Source organism: Photinus pyralis, unplaced genomic scaffold (assembly GCF_008802855.1).
Source record: "Photinus pyralis isolate 1611_PpyrPB1 unplaced genomic scaffold, Ppyr1.3 Ppyr1.4_LG4, whole genome shotgun sequence".
Classification (NCBI taxonomy): domain Eukaryota; kingdom Metazoa; phylum Arthropoda; class Insecta; order Coleoptera; family Lampyridae; genus Photinus; species Photinus pyralis.
In genome coordinates, this window is record NW_022170511.1 from 18,154,000 (window position 1) to 18,174,168 (window position 20,169).

Below are 20,169 nucleotides of genomic sequence, written 5' to 3' on the forward strand. Positions count from 1 at the left end.
CAGCCCATTATTTGCTTGTGTTATATCTTCCTGTGATTTGCAAACCGCAGTACCATAGCCGTTTTCTGCAAGATATTTATGTAAGTAATCACAAAAATAAAAATCGCATCTCTTGTAATTAGAATTTGTATTGTAAGTAGGACTGTCTATCACAAAGCAAAACTTACTTTTTTATGTACGGAACAGCGTTCTGCGAATATTAGTAATGATTTACAGCAAGCTATAAATGCATACATTATTCGGAAAAGTGTCTGTAAATTTGCATGCCCCTCTTGGAATTTACAAAAATTCACACATCTCCTGGAAATTTCATAGTCCTAATATACGTAGCAATAAAAACCAGTCATAGATGGTTTGTAATTTTGATGGCAACCAGTCAAAAAATAATATTTGATATTTTTTATGAAATTTTCACATTTCGTAAAAACGGCGATCGCATTAGCCCCCAGCTCAAGCTAGGAACGTAAAAAACGTCAAAAGTTTTAGCAATTTTGTAACTAGGAAAACAAAACACCATCTCTCTAGTTATCGTCAATTTACATTATTAATAACCGGTATTATAAAGACATAGTTAACTATGTCGTCAGTTAACAGTGTTGTTAAGGCATGTAACGCTAACGTTAACGTGCCATAACGACATCGTTAACTGACAACATAGTTAACTATGACTTTATAATACCGGCTATAAGTGTACGTTACAAAATTCTCGAACACCGGGATTTGCCGTTGCAAAATACTGTTGTCCTTCTTCTCGGAGTCCACAATCCTAGGATTGGTTGGACGCAGTCCTCCACCATTTCTTATCCTGCGCTAATCTTCATTTCTACATACATATCAGTCTATCACGTCTTCTCTGTACGGTTTTCCACATTTCCTGTACTAGCTTCAAGACTGCTTCGTTTGTTACCATATCCATCCAGCTAATCCTCATTGTCCTTCAAAGCACCACATTTTCAATGCTTCTATCCTTTCATCTTTCCTGCCTATCGTCTAGGTTTATCAGCCCTTTCCTAATTCTTATATTTATTGCTCATATGCTTTTTTAGCCTGCGCTATCCTAAATGATATATCTTCCTTACTACGATTATCTTTTGCAACCTTACTATCTAAATAGCAAAATTCGTTTACATGCTTGTGTGACCTGTACCTCTGTACCTGAGTGTATCATATCACTCTGTACTCTCCTGACCAAAGGTCATCCTGGTCTTTCCACTTAATTTCACTTGCCTCCACAATATCGAAATCTAACACAACCCTCTCCCTTTTTAAGACTTCTAATCTGCCTACGCTCCCTAAACTCCTTGCTATCCACGCTCCTACTCGCATAAGGTGGCCTTTAGGCGTTTTTTGCCCTCCCTTGAATGGGGGACTGCGGAATAGTATGGGATTCTGGACCATTGATCCTACCCACCTGGGATCCTCTTTTTTTTAAATGGGGAGAGATTCGGTGGTGATTTTCCGTGGCCTTCCACCTATTCCAGTCAGTATGTTTGTTTCGCTCTCATTTCGCCCCAGATGAGGCACAGATGGTAGACTTGCATACCGAAATGTGAGCGATTGTTGTCCAGTTTACTTAAATAGTGTACATGTGAAACAAATTGGGTACAGAATTAAATATTGCAATGAGACTAGACGTCGCGTCGTCTACTATAAAAACAGTCGCAGGTATGCGCTCATTGCAAAACTGGTCGCTTGTGAAGCGTACACAAATTATGCTATTATATTTTCATTTCTATCTAGCTCCTGCGAAGAAAAAGATATAAGTTTTGTAGTGGACCTGCGTGACTATTTTTATACTAGATGACGGAACCATCAAATCCATTCCCATATCATGGCTAGCAACACTACATCTGAGAAAGTAGGTGACAGCATATCCTTTTTTTCTGGTATGGTAATAACAATAACTCTTTTAATTCCCATCATTTCTCTAATTTGACCATCGTCGTATCTTCTATGGTCTCGGAGATATCCATGTTACCTTATCTTGGACACAGAGTATATTTGTTTAAAAATACTGTTAACCGATTTACTGGGAAAATGTTGATAAATATAGATATTAATTGCTAAAACAATCTATGAACGAAAAACCAAACAATGATAAAGCAAACAGCTACAGATTATAAATAAAAACTTAAAATAATTCCTATGCCGGGGGGGAGGTCATGGGCGCCCAACAAAAAATATTGTGAAAGTGCCAACACAAAACGATTGCGACAAAGAATGAATCCTGCTCGGCGTGGCTTGGAAATTAAAATTTGTGTTGCAGTCAATTGTGAAACAAGTGCTCCATTTGCCATCATTTAAGGCGAGAAACTACGTCTGTGTTATTTTCATTTAAATAAGCAGGTTGATTGATGACTGTTACTCCTCGCTCAGCCGCACACATCTAGCACTTCATTAATAAAATTGTAGAACCATCAAGATCAAACAAACTTTTCCATCGCTTACGCGCAACCTATCAGGTGTATGAAAAACACCACGCTTAGAATTCACTGTTTGTATCGAAAATTAATCAAGGTAAGTTATTGTTAGCTCCGCGTAATACCTTCATAGGCGTTTGTCACATTACCTTATACAGAATAAGTGCCGCGACGAATTTTAAACAGTCGTGCATGGAAAGGGCCTAAATTTCACTTAAAATTGTAGACGTACAACTGGGATTTATGATATAAAAAAATAATTGCTTCATTAGCATCTCTCTGTTTGATTTGATTGCGTTTTCGGTTTGTATTGCGTCTCGCCGAAAATGCGATGCCGTTGATGTTCCCGTTAGTAAAATTAATAAATTAGGAATTCGTTTCGGTTTGGGTCAGGTGTTTTTGAAGAACGACCATTGCCTATTAGGAAAGCAGCTCATTGCCGAATCAAAGGTTGATTTTTGTTCAATTACGTGCAGTATTTATTTAAATAAAATAATAAGTAATTGTATAGTGGAGTAGGTGTGTCAGCGCAATAACTGATGATGTGATGCTTCAAGTTGTAAATACATCTTGTGTAGGCCGTGGAACGTGAAGCTATATTGTATATGATTACATTTTATGACTGATACAGATTATCGGTTTATTAACCTTTTTTTTGTTATTGCTATTTAGTAAAATTGTTGCGCTCCAGTGGCATTTCGTGACACTTGACCTCAGGAAAACGGTAATGCTCAGTCCTTAAAAATTTGCAGGTTCTCACCATAATCTTGAATGTAACGGTTTCATCAAACATAAATGTCGAGTCAATTAGGACATATGAAAAATGCGGACCAAGTTTTAAAAGAAGCAATTTGTATAGTGTTGCAAACGCAAAGGGCATTCAACTTCTTTCATACAGGTCTATGTAGGTAGGCGTATCGTATTTAAAAAATGCTAAACCCTTGCAATTTAGTTTTGCATAATTTTCTAAGATTCAAATTTGTTTTTTTTTTGCGATACAAGATGCAGAAAGGTTTACAGGAGGAAGGTGGAAAATAAATTGTTTTGCGTTATGATGGTCTCCACAGCCAAGCAAGCGAGCACTAGTTGGCTTCTTGAAGAACACGTTCACACAACGAGCAGTAACTGTTTTAAAGCATTTACCATAAATATTATTACTGCACTTCTTGTCGAGTTCCTACGATGTAAATTATTGCGCGGACCTGTTTAATACGTGTGTGCTTGCATTCTCTATCTAATGAGAATGAATTTTCATGTCAAATGAGATGTTAACGATAAGGATTAATAATCCTTTGTTACTCAACCTCTATTCCTTCACAAATTAACGCTTTTTACAATCTGATGTTTACTAACAGCCTAATCCATTTTGAAGTAAACGAACGCTCGTAAAAGAGGTTGATAATCAATTAGATGACTATACGATTGACATCTAAACGCTGCTTAGTTTTATAGAAAACAACGGTCGGAAAAAGAACAACGTTGAAACTCCATTAATTTAAAACAAAAACTTTAAATTGAAACACCCTAATTTTGTACATTCCTGATTTTTCATATTACCATTAAAGCGAATTGTGATTATTAAAAATACAAACGATACTTCCGCAGGCAGCAATTAAATTTTTAATGAAAATGTTTTATTTAATGAGGGGTGGAAAAATTTATTGAAGAACCAGATAATTTAAAAGTTTTAAAACAAAGAACTGCGAAATTTCCCCACAATTATGGATTGTAAACATATTTAACATCGCAAAAATTCATATATAATTTCACTTAAAAAATACAACCCGTCAAAATCCTTTTTCTAAGGCTCTTTGTTGAATAAGATTTAGATACAGAATCTAATATTTTTACAGTTCATACACAAAAGTGATTTATTATAGAATGCGGCTTTCCCCTTACACGGAGAATTTTCACTAAAACAAATTGCGTCGGCCTTTTTTCAGGGTGAAATGAAATTTTTAGGCGCGGTATTTTTATTTAATCAAGGAAGTGAGGTTATTTCAAAACTTTTCCAATAGTTTTAATCGGACGTAAAACAGACAGACAGGTACTAAATTCACATGTACTCTGGGAATCGACCGTTTTAGATATTATAGAAAAGCGCGCAAAGAGGAAAAAGCGAGGAGTGACAGGAAGGAATGCGGAAAATTGATGATGTTCGGCGTGTAATAATAAATACCGTCAACGATAACAGCGTTGATAACTAAAATTAGCTTTTATTATTTCACGAAATTTTTACGTTGGACACGTTTTTCAACGCTATCTATAAAATGATGGATAATAAAAATAGAAAAAAGAGGGCTGTGTGTTTTACTGGGATTAAATGGGAATCTTCGGGAGATTTTTTTAAATTTCAAGCTATTTTAAAGTTTTCTTTCACTCTAAATATATATCCATTCTAAACATTACGGGAGCTTTAACGCTCTCGTGCTGTTTTTATACCAAACGAAAATCGATACAATTATAGTAATTGGTTAAGTTTCCCTACTTTCGGTAGATCCTGTAGCAGGATTTAACGTGGATACGAATGAATAGAAATGATTCATATTGATTCATTACCATATAGGACATCGAATGAGTAACCAACCACTTGTTTGTATACATAGGCATCTTCCTTTAGTTCAAACGCATACAAAGGAATTGGTTTGAGGTGAACAACTTTTATGGATCGCATAAAATCTTTAATGGCGATTGTCATTTTGGCGGAGGTCGGAAGGGAATTGCGAGTTTTCTCATCCTTCAATTTGCGTGGTGTGTGACAATTACATCACATAGGTACTAAGCGAAATGCGGAGTGCTGTGGACAGTGTTCAAGTGTAAATTTTTGAAACGACCATTCAAGTGGTATGTAGTTTCATGATGACAATAAAATAGCTAAAACCAAATTTCTCATTGTCTCGAGGAATAACGTGGGATTAGCAGTCGTATTTAAACAATAGATATACATATTTAGAGTAAATTACTGTCATCAATACTCGATTTTAAGCAAATCTAAAAGCTCAAATTACCTCGTGCCTTTCTTTGTGATGGATGCAGGTAGTAGCAAAATGTCTTTCAATTTAGTTTCCTCTGTAATGAATTGAAAAAGCTTTACTTTACGCGATTTTTTATATCGACAAACATGAAACACAGTGTAGGCAAAAACAGATTACACTTGCTTAAACTAATACAGAAAGACATTTCGAACTGCATAGGGGTTGATTGCCTTTTTATGATCGTTGTGAAGTCGGAGTAGAGGGTAGTTCACGGATTTGTAATTCGTTTTTGTCGTTAGTGGTTTGCAGATTTGCGACTGAATACTTACTGCTTCACAATCTGACTATTATAATAGTCAGTGCAAAAGTTTCATTTATATTCTCCGGCAAACCAATCGGCATTCAATTCAAACAATTTTTTTAAGGTAGACAGACATATACGTCTAAATGGATAGTGTAAATGCAACGTAAAATTGCATGTATGTTTTAATATTTAAATATTCTAAGGGGGAGTAAATTTGAACACCTCTATGCGCACGGCACCCCTTTTAGGTTGGACAGAATATGAAAGTGGTGTATGGAAACGGTTACGATAGAGGCATTTAAGAAACGATGGTCGCAAAAAATTGCCTCCATACTATCAGATTTAAATTGCTGTTTCCCACACTAGCAACTAATTAGACAATTTAACATTGCCAAACTAACAAAATGTTTATTATTCATAAAACCAAGGTTGCCGTAAATGACAGGTACAGGTATAACAACCTCGCCGGGTAATTCGTATCTATACTTATTCACACTATACAGTAGAAACGTGAAGTTCAAGTAAAACGCAAGGGTAAGTTCATTATACACCAAACAACTTTGAATAATACTTATAGCTTTAAATCCGGGGCGACTCTATATAGGCTGTATTGAACAACTCTGTGAATTTAAAGGGTTCAATTACTTCTTGTGATTAGTGATTATAGATTGGAAAACGGACAATTTTAAGCATTAAAAAATAAAAACTGGAAAAATAAAATACAGAATATAAAGAACAGGCGAATCAATTATTAGACATAGTGTATCAACTAAGTATGCATAAAAAATTTGGTTGTAGAAGGAACTAAAACAAATATTTCTGAAATTTGCACAATTAAGTAGGCTTTTTGAACAGTAACCCAGAATTAATTAATTAGAAAAGGCGCAATATTGTAGGTACATTTAATTTAAAAAAATGTGATAGAAATACAGGATTTTCTTCGTCCATGTCTTCCAGTAAACGCTTTCGTATTTTAATCAAAAGTTAGTTTATTTAAATTCGCGTGATAAACACCTGGATTCTTCAACACTGTCACAAAACTGAAATCATTTCCATACGTAATCCGTTGCTAGTGCGCTGGTCATGGGCATGCTTTTATCGGAATTGTTCTCCAAATTTCCCGCAAGATTTCAACTTTTATGAGAATAAAGGTACGTGCACATAGAACTGCATTTCATTCCATTAAGACTATTTTTTCCGATCCGTACCGCCTGTCCGATGCCTTTCTATGTGCGCGTACCTTAAAGTGTCGAATTTCTGTTGACGCGCGATTTAATTACTGACTAATTAATGAAATGATGTATATGACATTGTGGATCGTGAATTGAATAAAAACTGTTTATTTTATAGCACATGTTAAATTGACATTTTAATAGGTTTGAATGAGTATAAGCTCTTTAACCGTGACGGTAGATAAGGCGATTACTTTAACCGTAAGGACACATAAAGTGAAACAGATGATTGTGCATGTTAATGACATTTGTCATTCTTTTTTAACCTGCAACGCGAAGTACGATATAAAATGACGTTCAGAACTTACGACAATGCTGTCTCTATAGAAACGACCGCGACGCCACTGAACTGTATTTATACTGAAACGCGCGCTCAGTCTGCCAGCACCATTCTAGAGAGAGGGCCATAACGAAGTCTCTGTCCTACTCCAGCGCTTGCATAGAGTAACCTATTTGATATGTTTTGAATATATTAATGATCATGATCAGTTTCCTAATGAGTGCCAGTGACAGAAACCCCCCTTACGCTATCTCTTTCAGCGAACTACGTTTCTATAGCAGAGACCGCAAGTGCGCGTTCCAGTATAAGTATAGTAGAATGGTCAGAAGCTTTACAATGATTTATATGACTTCTGTTATAGAATCAAGTTTTGTATTATTCACGACAATAAAGGGAAGCTAACCATCTCGTGAAAATTAATTACGCAATGGTTAAAATATCCCTTAATCGTCTTACATAATAACTAACTATGTAAGTACTATTTTATAACCATGTATATCGTGTGAAAAATGGCAATTATTGCATTGCGTATTTGAAAAGTAACCAAAAAATCTTAAATTAGCCTATTTGAAGAAAGTTCTGATCGATATTTTTGAATTACTTTGTTTAAAACAGGTGTAGTAAAAATAGCGCATGATTCTCGTAAAGGACAATCAGCTTTGATCACGTACACATTAAGCAATCGACTTGGAAAATGAGAACTTCCTAATTGACATTTTAATTGTACAACTACTGGTCCTTGATTAGTGTTTTATCTCGGTAATATTAATAAAGGTCATTAGAAATTATAACACGGCAAAATATTGTCCTCTTTCCAACTGCAAATCAGGGACCCATATTTGTAGAGATCGTATTGAATTTTTTTGTTATTACATAAAATTACCTGTAATTGACTATTCAAACACGATTTCACTAATTACTTTGTGTTACAATAAATCTATCGAGTCACCAGGATATTATGGTAAAAGTTCCGTATCGTCAAGGACGACCACCTACTTAAAAACTGTATCTATTGAAGCTGTATTAAACGATTGAAGGAACACATATTTTCTATGGAACAGTAGTGCCCATTTTGCTCGTCTTAATTTCCATAAGTATGCACCCGGTTGTTATTTATTGACCGTGCAAAATCTTCACGAATATATATTTTGAAAGGTCTTGTAAATCTTAACTTAAAAAGAATTTCCGATAATAAAAGTTGACAACTGCAGATATTTCGCTTCCCACCGATGCCTGTAAACTTTTGTCTAGAAGTCTCCTGAAAATATTGGCAGTCACTTTTATCTGATGCCCTTTATTGGAGTTTAAATCAAAGTTTTCCACGTGTAACTTAATTAAAAATGAGTCTTATTTTAATCCTGCAGACTGCGAAGAGAACTACGTAACCTAATAGGCAGTTTTATCGAATTAAACTTAGCACTTGACATTCATTTTTAGAATCACCTCAAACGTTTTTAGATCGCAGGCGTACCCAATTTAACTACCTACAGCATCGCGCAGGTTAGCAATAATTGGTTCTTACATAACACTCCGCATCTGCATTATAATGAACATTCTAAGTAGCAAATAAGGTAAGCAGATTGCGCGTATCTTTTTCTCATCACACATGAAAAAGACTGTAAAACACGGCGAAAAGGTCACGGTAACTTGCAAGTCTCTGAAGAGAACATAAAACATGGCCGTTGCATGCTATTCAGACCGTCCAGCTTTATTAAACGGTTATTTATTAACAATACTGTTAAAGTCTTCTTCAAATTTAATAAAGTTTTTCTACAAACGCCGTGTAAATTAATGATTTGGATGTAATAAAACAAGATTACTTCAAAAGGAACGCCCAATTAGTATTAATTTGGTTGTTTTGATCGAAATACGAATTTATAATCAACCTATAACGGGTATTTTAATGCCACATAATGAAGTATACGCGCACGACAATTGGATTGAAAAATAATGGCGTCTAGGTAAATTATGTCGCAATACCGAGTGAAAAGTTCTAGCGGAAAACAAATTAAAGTAATATATAGTAATAAGGTGATAAAATATCCAATTTGAGAGTTTAATCGTAATGGGCTTTTTATATGGCTACACTACGTTTATTGATATTGTTCAATATTCAAAATTATCTATACCACATTAATTGTGGTTGTACGCATTGCTACATCCGGTTTAACAGTTGCTGCTAATTAATTGAGTACCTATAGATAAAAATTTGTATAGGTTTTTTCTAGCTCTCGTTTTGGTATAAGGTTTCAAATTAATTATTCCAAATGCCAGTGATGGGTAAATGATCGACTTTTATTAAATCTAAATTAACAGAAAGTATCGGTTAGCTATAAAATTTATTGATTAGCGAATTCATGACGGCGCGAAGTTTAGTCCATTTTAGTTGTGGAGCCGCCCGATAATGCACTTTTAAAGGAGGTTATTTATGCGCATTAATCTAAAAACACAATTATTTTTAATTAAATTCTTATACATTTATGTAATTCCCGTTGCAATTGCGCGAGTAGGTACATTTTACGCTCGGTTTCCAGTTTTGTGTCTTTTCTGGAGCGATTGCGTCGATTTAAATCTCTTTTGCTTATAATTAACCTAAATTAATTCGTTATGTAGGTAAGTAAAAAGTGAAGAAGAAACCGTTTTCGACCTGTACGTATACCAATTTTGCGATTACGTCGAATTTGACCTGCTTTATACTCGAAAAAGTGTGCCACTAATTTGAACGCATGCGCTAGCAGTGAAAGTTTTTCTATTAGCTAACGCTAAAATATATATTCCGTTGAGTTACATAAACATATCGATATCTGAACTTAAGATGCCTAACACCCACACGAATTGTCGTGAAGGTGACACGACATTGCCTTTAACAATTCAATCACACACGTGTGTACTATCTCTTATTGGACTTACAGAATAGGAAACTTGCACAAGTTTGCAAATGCGAGGCGGTAACTTGAGCACACTTAAGGAATTAAATCGCGATTGTCGAACCATAACGAAACTAAATTCAATTCTTAATTCGAATAATTACATATTTTGTTTCGTAAAATTAATATAGTGGTGCGATAACTGGTACTGTTATGACACATCCATAGAATGCCCATTTAACAATTAGTGTAAATGTTCCGCTCATTTACTGTGAATAAAGCCAGAAATATCCACAACGCTGTGTTTAGCTGATGATATCTCTCCATTCGAGAACGACCGGCAACAGTTAAGAACCTAGGCTTTTATAATAATCACCCTACTTACACAGTAGGGTAACGACGAATTTTTGAAGATGCCGAAATAGACTACTAGATTACTAGAATTAAACGTAAACCATTCAAATTGATAACAGTTTATCGTAGGTAGTTGAGTGAAAAACGCTAATCTGACTAATTTGAGGTCAATAGACTTTCGTTCTTGCATAGCAGCCCGTCGCAGTCTATGTTGTAGTACACGTTAAGACAATGCTGAAGGTATGCGGTTTTTTTTTGCATTGGACAAAATAATCGCAAGTTGTGTGGCATAAGGATTCTTTTTGGCGATTATTCCGAGACGAATTAATATGTATGTGGTATACGGCATTCCCCAAACTCATACGATGTCTGTCTCGATGAAAGTTCAATTACTGAATCATCGTATTGAAACGTAGTGCTAGGGATAGATCATAGGTACGCTATGTGATACTAAAAAATTTTTAGATTATAAGTTGTAAGTAATTGATTTTTTGCGCGATCGGTCATTTCTGACTATTTACCATGGGTGTTTCCATGACAGTACGTAGAATTTACCAGTTGCTATGATTACGACGACGCCAAAATTACTTACCGATCTAAAAACAGAACAGCAAAAATACTTACTGACGCCTTTTTAAAAATCAACAGTCTTACATTACATTTAATCTTTAATTATTGTTAGGTACATTAAACGTACAATTTGTGCTGTTTTTCCTATAGCAAGACGCTCATAAAGTCATAAAGGAAGTGCAAAGCTAGTAGGTAAACTACATCAGACACATGCACATTTTTATGAAATTATTAATTTCAATTTTGACAAATAAACTGGTTACCTAGTGATGTACACCATACCACTTCGATCATTTCGATTTATTCTGCTCGTTAATTTCTTAGTGCATATTTATATTGGTTGCATAATTTTAATTTCGATCGCGCAAAAAATGTTATAAGCACGTCGAACGTTAAGGGTTACCGTTCTCAGACAATTGTCTTCGAACGGTAAAAATCCCTTACCGTTCTCCATACTTAATATACTATAACTATTCGATGGTGCAGTTTTATTTGTTATGACCTGCAGATGAGGTTTGAACAGATTGATTGTCAGTGTCTAATCGTTTGGTTGCTATAAATTGCTTGGTAACAAGTTGATTGACGAACGATAAAGAACAAGTTAAAAACGTGGTCACTAGCGGCCGACGAAAGCGTACTTTTTCCGCACAGAATCAGTAATAGCTCGGGAAGAAGAAGTGACCAATCCAAGTAACCTTGGTCGTTCTGGTCTCGGGGCTGTGTTACACCGTATAAGAATGAAACCACAACGAAAAACCTTAAACTGGTGGTACAGACGGACAGACAAATGGATACCACCCACACACCTGCGCATGAGCGTTCTGCCCAAAAGCTTTTTATCTCTTTCTTTTACGGCTTAAGAATGCGTACCAAATTTGGCTTCAATCGGTTCCGTCGTTTAATCGAAAATGAAAGTACAGAGAGACAGGCCAACCGACATCTTCAAGATTTTGTTTAATTCGGATTCCTGGTTCTTCAAAACTTGTATTTCCGTAAAAAGATGGGAGTCTTTTTTACCCCACTGCAATACTTCCTACTTCCCTTACTAACGTGCACGGTGATGAGTGGTCAAAAGAAAAGGTGCATTATTCCTAACCTGAAAAACTATAAAAACGCGCAAAACCACACTTTCGGAACTGGAGAGGGGGGGGGGCCCTTTTCGTATCTCGACCACTTATGAACCGAATTGCAAACTAGGATATAATTTAAAGTAAGGATATCGCGTATTATGTAAATGGGGAGTTCTGACGCGAGGCATTGCAGAAGCATGGTTGATTCTACACCCCAAGTGTTATGAGTCACATGTTTTTGTTGCACTCTTTAATCGACCGATTTGTGTTCATTCTATGTGAGTTTGTGATCAAAGAGTACTCAAAGGTAGTTAACAGTCATAGAATTGGAGCTGCTGATTAAATAGGGGAAGAACTGGCGGTTATACTGCAGATCTTTTCGTAAAAACCATACCCTTGGTCTTCTCACCAAAGTTTTCTTAGTGAAGGATTCCGAATGCTGACATTAAATTTCTACCTTTAATGTTTGCTACTGCATCTAGAAACAGCGTTGAACTTAAAACAGATCCTTGAGGTGGTCTAGAAGCTGCGGATTTTTGAGCTGTACTGCATGGTTTGAAAGGTTCTATTATTTAAGAAGTTTTCAATGAAGAACGAAAACTTTTTGCAGATCAAGGCAGGCGGCTCATACCGATTGTCCTGTTGCGAAAGCATTGTGTATTTTACACTCCAGCGTACATAGGAGGTTAGTGAAGTCGAAAAATCAGATTAAGTTGTTGTTAAGAATCTTCTCCAGGAGCTTGCACATAGTGCATGTCAGTGGGATCGGTTTGTATGATGAGGGATCGGATAGCGCTTTGTTTGGATTCAGAATTTATTATATTGCTGAAAACATTCAGTATGCAAAGAGAGAGTTGAATGTCTTAAGCAGAAATCTTTTAGCACAGAGTGGTAGCATCTTGAGCAGAATTAACGGGAGATCGGCCGGACCGAAAGTTGAGTTTCGGCATTGATTCAGATTTCAGATCTTCCATGGTTATGGTTGTATTTATTGGGTAACGTCACAATTCACATGTATCGTGGTTTAATGTCTAACAATTTGCGCTCGTTCGTTATTTTGTTGGTACCATTATTAAGTGGCAAAGAAGAGGACCCGATGCGGTATTGTGAAAATCCGATCAGCAACTAAAGCGAGGAATCTGTGCCATCCATTTGGATTTTATATTTTGGTTCTAGAGCAGATGAGACCAAATTGTGGTAATAAATTAATAATATTTAATCTTTTAGTAAAGAAAATTTGTCAAAAGGGGGACAACAAGTATCTACATCAACAAAAATAGTGGAGGAAAAACAAGTTATTCCAGTTTACTAATTTATTCCCAATTGTATCCCGAACCACCACCACCATTTCAGGCAATAGATCACCTTACCAAATCCATATTTTTTTTGACAATGTTTTATTTTAATGGCTCAAATATGCTACCCTATCAATATCTGCATGGATTTTAGATTTGTGAATTTTTTTTACGTTTTTATTTAGTCCTTACGTTTGCAGATAAGTAACTTTGAGCAGTAGCGCTTGCCAGAGGCCTAAGCAACTCGTCGTGTGCTCAAGTTTTCATTGGTTTCCGTCAGTTTTTTCAGTGCAGCTAAAGTTTCTTTGTAATGATGTTTAATGGAATTTACAGCATCACCTTTGGTTTCGCCCTCAAACCCTGAACCCTCTTTAAACTTCATCCTGTGACTACACGAATAACTTCCGCGTCCCCCAAGTTCCAATAATTTTTGACGAAAAATGTGTTTTGTTAGTGACGCCTAAATTCTATTCGCTTTGTTATAAAAATCTAAAGTGCTAATGCATGGTTGCATTGAAGGGCGTATTAACAAACTAGTTTAGTTTATTAGAAAAGTATGTTTCAACTATTACTCCTCGATTCCCATTGTTTTTTCGAGTCGAATTGGAAATGAAAACTTCAGGTTAGATGTGCTCTCAAGCGCAGCAAACACTCAGTTGGTCAACATTTGTTAATTGTTTAAATTAAGCACGTTGACCCAATTACAATTTGTAAATAATAATGATGTAAGCTTTTTGGGTTAATGAGGGTAGCAGGATGTAACGTGTGCGTATATAATATCTGAAGGTACATTTTCAAGTTGAAGTATAAATTTCGTCCATATATCACATTAATTATGTGCTACCGTATCCTAAAACTTCTGAAAGGGAAATAAAGAAAATGCCATTAAACACTTTTTAATATGCACGCATATTGTTAGCTCTAATTTAAACCGCGTATATTCGTACGGCTGAACGTAATTCCATAACGCCTACTTTCTATTAAAATAATTTCGAGTCTACATCCTTATTGTTTGTTAGAATGTTAATTAGAACAGAATTTTAGATGTAAATGAATTTAACAGCTTCCTTTTAGGACGTCTTCCCTTTTCATTTATTAATTAAGTAACGGTAATATGAAAAATTGGGAGTTAATTGCAAAGTATAAATTTCGTATATTTCATTTAAATTTATAACTTTGAAAAACCTTAAATTTTAATTTATGATTTTATAACAAAAGTATCGGCTTTATTTAGTTCGAGTTCAGATGGGTTACGACAAGCATATACCTAAAGAAACAATAAAAAACGGAAAAGTCATAAACTCGCGAATGACTATAAAAACGTCATAAAATTAAACTTTAATTTTCTCCAAGTTGCATTCCATTTCATTTTGGATGTTGTACAATCGATAACAGAGTGCTGCAGATTATCACTTTAGTAGTCGAATTTTTGCATGTTAAAAATGATTTTTTCAGTTCAGCGCCATCTAGATACATTCATATGACACAAAATATTTGTAGCAATATTAAATTTATCCTGACCTTCCATGTTTATAGAGGTATATTATTGTAATTTATAGTCGTGGGTTTAATTACCGCGGAGTCTGAGTAAACACTTGGGTTTTGTAAGCGTGATGTTCGAATTTGCAAATCAATATTTAGCAAATAGTTACTTTCGGACAGACATTATTTGGGTACAATTTTATGTGCTTCATCATTTACTAATTCTTTTTTAGCGGAACAAAAAAAATTGACAAAAAAACGCGAGTTGTGTAATACTGTAATTAAGACATTTACTGCTTATTAATCACGTATTTATTATAAAGCAAGTTAAATACGATACGAGACGTATCTTATCTTAAATTCAAACCTCGAATCCGATATAAAAAAATTATTAATACATTATTTGAAACTTTGTTCAATAGCATTAAAACCATGCAGCGATCACATACCTACTTAGGGGAAAGGTTGTGTTAATAGCAGAGCAAAATGAATTTTAGAAACCAAGGACAGTTAGTTAGATCGATTAGGTATTAATTCGGTTGCAACGTTTTTTCAAATCAACACGGATTTAATCATGCGGAAGCTTCGACGTAATCGCCGCAAAATACGCTCAGAGTTGCATAATTAGACAATTTTACAACGTAATTGTTGACAAGCGTCGTTTCAATTCGAGTCTAGGCAACGTTCACGTTTCATGCACTCTCGTCATCATTAATAAACACAAACTCGTAGATACTAAAGGTCAACTGATGGTAAAATACCTTTTATCGCTTTTTAAGTGATGTATTATAATAAAATACAACGCATCCAATAACGGAATAGGGATTCCTAAGGATGATTCCGAATTTAGTTGACAAACGAAAAGGTATCGTGACCTTTTGCGAACACGCAACACTGCGGTAACATTATTATTTATTGTAGAACTGTAATTATGTAATTTAATTGTATCTCTCAAAATCTTAAGCGTATTACGGTTTCAATTTACTACACACAAAAATCGATATCGTGCGAGACCCCTGTACTGCATCATCTTATTTAGATATAATCGATCGACAGGCAAAACGTATTTATTTGCTTGATTTGAATATTGTTGGAGCGTGGAAAGTGAAAGTAATACCATCTAACAAAATTTTAATTAACCCAGAATATTACTAAATTCAGCCGGAAACATTTTTTCAGAAAATTCCGTTGCCCCATTCAAGTTTCAGTGGCAAAATTTTAGATGGTATCAATTTGTGATGACACTCTCGATCAAATTCGGACATTCTAAGCTAATTTGCGACCCAGTTTCAACTTGTCAATTGTTTGGCTTGTTATTAATTTAATTTACGCTCACATTCAGCCCTGTGATGTATCAAAAACGTCAAACTTAACGGCAGGTTATCTGCCAAAAAACGTTATTTTCCAGGGAAAATGACGTTTTTGAGAGATAACCTGTTCTACTTTTGGCTGACATTTTCCAAAATTTTCGTCAAACATGTTTAAATACTTATAAACTTGACCCCCTCCAGTATTATACCGCTCCTGGTTTAGCGTTTGATGCCATGCTTAAAATTACAAAGTGAAATTACGTTAGTGATAGATCACAAGGCTGATTAGGTAATGAGAAATCTCAAGGAGGAAAAAAGAGAATCAATACAAAATGAGGAATTATTCCATGGGGAAGATACGTGGAGTATGTACCGGTGTTAACAATTATCATGACATTTGTCGTGTTTTTTATCTCCCAAATTTAGTAAAAGGGGATGTTTACTGTTTACATTTCGGATATACTTTTTTGTACATTTTAAATTTCATCATTGCACTTGGGCTTGCTTTTTATTTTAAACCCAATTTCATAAAAAAAAATTACTCTTGATCTGAATCGCGATTTTGACCAGACATAACAATTTTTGGAAACCTAAAGTTGGAATAAAGGTAGCAACATGTTTCCATGGAACCAAGCAGGACATGTTTTGATCAAAATACATGCGGCCCCAGAAAAGCAATTTAACATCTTTGAGTCACACATGCGTTTGAAAGCTTTTACAACTCCAAATTCATGTGTAAAGAATAATTTTGACCCACATAGAAAAGTTGGATATCTAAGAGTCATAGGGAATCATCTAGCGAAAGTCCAAACTCGATTGTATTACAATTTTTCCTATTTTCGATTCACTCGAAGTCATAGCTTTTGTTCCTATTGAATCAGTTTCCTGTACGTCCAAAGTACCAGTACGCCAAATTTCAACACTATCGGCCACTTTTAAAAATAATTATAAAACACACGCACGGACGGACAGCAATACAAAACATAACTGTAATAGTGAGTAGAATTAAATGAATTCTAAAATATTCTTTTTGCGCGATCGGTCATTTCTGACTATTTACCATGGGTGTTTCCATGACAGTACGTAGAATTTACCAGTTACTATGATTACGACGCCAAAATTACTTACCGATCTAAAAACAGAACAGCAAAAATACTTACCGACGCCTTTTTAAAAATCAACAGTCTTACATTACATTTAATCTTTAATTATTGTTAGGTAAATTAAACGTACAATTTGTGCTGTTTTTCCTATAGCAAGACGCTCATAAAGTCATAAAGGAAGTGCAAAGCTAGTAAACTACATTAGACACATGCACATTTTTATGAAATTATTAATTTCAATTTTGACATTTAAACTGGTTGCCTAGTGATGTACACCATACCACTTCGATCATTTCGATTTATTCTGCTCGTTAATTTCTTAGTGCATATTTATATTGGTTGCATAATTTTAATTTCGATCGCGCAAAAAATGTTATAAGCACGTCGAACGTTAAGGGTACCGTCAGACAATAACGCTCCTCCTCCAAACAATTGTCTTCGAACGGTAAAAATCCCTTACCGTTCTCCATACTTAATATACTATTATTAATGCAGCCCAATATTGTCAACAACTACATTCGCATTGGTCACAGTTAATTTTTTTTTAATTTTAAGAAGATGAGTATTTCCTGATATCACTGTACCTATCCAAGTATTCCCACTGCCACCCCTGTATGTAATTGTATAAGAAACACTGCTCTGCTAAACAAGTAAATCGTGTTTGTATGAGTTATGGCCGTAAATAAATTTGCTTGATTTTGTAACTTCCTATTATCTATTTCTAAAACTCGTCTTCGTTATTACTCTCCAAGTTTTAGAATACCCAGGAGAAAAATATGCGAATTGAGAACTAAGAAGAATTGCTAATAAATCACAATAAAGAAAGGCCTTAGCATAATGAAATTATCTACGAGTATAATTGGCGGAATTTTATGACTCACTTTTAATCCTGATTTAACATGACTGGTTTTTTATTGGCTCTTTCATTCAAATGTCCTTTGTATTTTTGTTTAACTATTTTCGTTTTATTTTCAGGTAATAAAAGTCGGCAGGAATAAATGTGGCATATTTTCCAAATACGGTAAGAATACCTACCCTAAAATATTTAAATCTTATTTACTTAGTCCGTTTTTATATTCGTAAACCGAAAATCCATTGTAGATTGTATTCATTGAAAGAATAACCTACAAGCTTTTTCATGTCTTATAAATAGACGTATAAACACGCGTCTCCCATGAAGCAATATGTTGTGGATTTTACGAAGACGCACTAAAATCTGTTTTATGTTAGTAGACATCTGAGGCGTGGTATCGACCCCAAGTAATTAAGAAGTTGCCAACTAGGTATGAAGTGTGCGAACAACACTTGCACTTTATCTTTAGGAAGCCATACCCACGCCGCGCCGTAGGCGTTTCAATTTCATTATTTAGGATTAAATTTTCCCGCACTATAAGAGAAAGATTTAATAAATTTAAACAAGCACGTAAAAGCGCGCACAAGAAAATTTGTGATAAATTTCATCACTTGAAAGAAATGAGGTAGCTGAGAGAACGTCACTACAAATGCCGCAACCTTATTTTTCATCCCTCACTTGATTGAATGAGGAGGGTGGCTAAGCTTGATGTTTTAGTGCCAAACCAAGCGAACACGAATCTGTGGTCAAACCAGTTAACCGATAATTTTTAAAGCTACAACTTTTTTTCTAAGAGATATTTCGCTGGGTTTAGAACAACTCGATTCTTTATTCCACGTTTTAGTTTTATTTTGACATCTGCCAAATACCTACCTAACCTTAAATAAACAGATGTATAAGCGCCTGAAAGCTGTTTGAGAATGACAACGGGGTGAATATGGTCCCTTCCATGTATATTAATAGTTCTTAAGTAGCTTATGGCGGTGTCAATGTGTAAAGTGTATACCCAATGGACTATTAAACAAAAATCCTCATTATAGCACACATATTTCTTATGAATGTGGCTGAAAGCATCTCTCGAGCAATTACACTTTAATAATCGAATCATTTACTAGCTGTTAGCATATCGACTGTCAGGATTGTAAAAAATTAATAAAAACTTGGTAAGTTGCCAACCAAAGTGAAGCTTCAACTTTCCATTTAATTTCACAACGGAATTCTGTTCCACATAGTTTTATTTCAACGACACAATCAAATACATAATGCGCGATACAATTAAGCCTATACTCTCGCTCAAAAATACTAACAAATTTCCAAGGGGAATTGCGCTATCTTCAGCAAAATACCGTAGAGATTCATGCTTCTTGATTTAAAGGCTTCTTGAAATTCATTTCAAAGTTCCCTAAACTATAGGAACGTTGATTACTTATTCATTTTCAAATTAAACTCGTTCCGTCTTTGTTCTACTTGCACGAACGCAGTAATGTGAATGAGGTTTACATCTAGGTCAGTAGGCCATTGGTTAAGCAATTTTATTTATTGCTAAGACACGTTATATACTTATCGTCGAAATATTTGCGAAAAGGTATTCCAACCAAATTTATATTAAAAGTAATTAAATAAAATTGCAAATTCGACAAATGTCAGAAGTCACATCCTTGCCAATATGAATTTGAGTGCAAATTTAACATTGAGTTTGGTGGACGACGTAGTGTTTGAGGTGCAGTTAATTACAATTCACAGTTGGACTATAAAGCAAATCATATAAGAGATATTTAAATTAAGGTGCAAGTAAGGGTTCGCTCAAATCTGTGACGAGAGTGAAAGTAGTGCATCTATGCCAATTAAAGCTGCAACAATAAGTAATGAAAAAATTTGCAATAATCTATAAATTCGCACAACTCAAGGGGTAGTTAAATCGAACGATTGCACCTTGTGCATTTGATTTCTTCCAAAGACTGGTATTTTATTAGAATACGATTTTTCTTTGTTTCGCTTTCAACCGTACAAAAGTAACCCGTGGCGAAAACTGTTTGTGTATAAATAAATTGGCG

General features: G+C 34.9%; 1 protein-coding gene across 4 annotated transcripts in view; it reads left to right on the forward strand.

Annotated features, from left to right (window-relative positions):
• Positions 1-20,169, forward strand: part of LOC116168299 — a 49,020-nt gene that overhangs the window by 15,991 nt on the left and 12,860 nt on the right. For 2 of the 4 annotated variants that reach the window (XM_031484034.1, XM_031484036.1), the window contains exon 2: positions 18,238-18,283. The exons of the other annotated variants lie outside the window; for them this stretch is intronic. The gene's annotated coding sequence lies outside the window, so the exon portion shown is untranslated. The remainder of the gene's footprint in view (positions 1-18,237; positions 18,284-20,169) is intronic. 4 annotated transcript variants of the gene reach the window in all.